Source organism: Austrofundulus limnaeus, unplaced genomic scaffold, assembly GCF_001266775.1.
Source record: "Austrofundulus limnaeus strain Quisiro unplaced genomic scaffold, Austrofundulus_limnaeus-1.0 Scaffold11606, whole genome shotgun sequence".
Lineage (NCBI taxonomy): Eukaryota > Metazoa > Chordata > Actinopteri > Cyprinodontiformes > Rivulidae > Austrofundulus > Austrofundulus limnaeus.
The window spans coordinates 1-311 of NW_013964008.1; the positions used below are offsets into that span (position 1 = coordinate 1).

Sequence of the window (311 nt, forward strand, 5' to 3'; positions counted from 1 at the left end):
TTTTAGACCTGTGGTGTCCTACATGTTTTAGACCTGTGGTGTCCTACATGTTTTAGACCTGTGGTGTCCCTCATGTTTTAGACCTGTGGTGTCCTACATGTTTTAGACCTGTGGTGTCCTACATGTTTTAGACCTGTGGTGTCCTACATGTTTTAGACCTGTGGTGTCCGACATGTTTTAGACCTGTGGGGTCCTAAGTGTTTTAGACCTGTGGTGTCCCTCATGTTTTAGACCTGTGGTGTCCTACATGTTTTAGACCTGTGGTGTCCTACATGTTTTAGACCTGTGGTGTCCTACATGTTTTAGACCTG

At 45.0% G+C, this 311-nt stretch overlaps 1 long non-coding RNA gene across 1 annotated transcript in view; it reads right to left on the reverse strand.

Moving 5' to 3' along the window:
- Positions 1-6: 6 nt before the first annotated feature.
- Positions 7-311, reverse strand: part of LOC106512746 (uncharacterized) — a 1,509-nt gene continuing 1,204 nt past the window's right edge. The window contains exons 2-3 of the long non-coding RNA XR_001309719.1: positions 209-308; positions 7-158 (exon numbers count right to left, since the gene is read on the reverse strand). This is a non-coding gene — a long non-coding RNA (uncharacterized LOC106512746). The remainder of the gene's footprint in view (positions 159-208; positions 309-311) is intronic.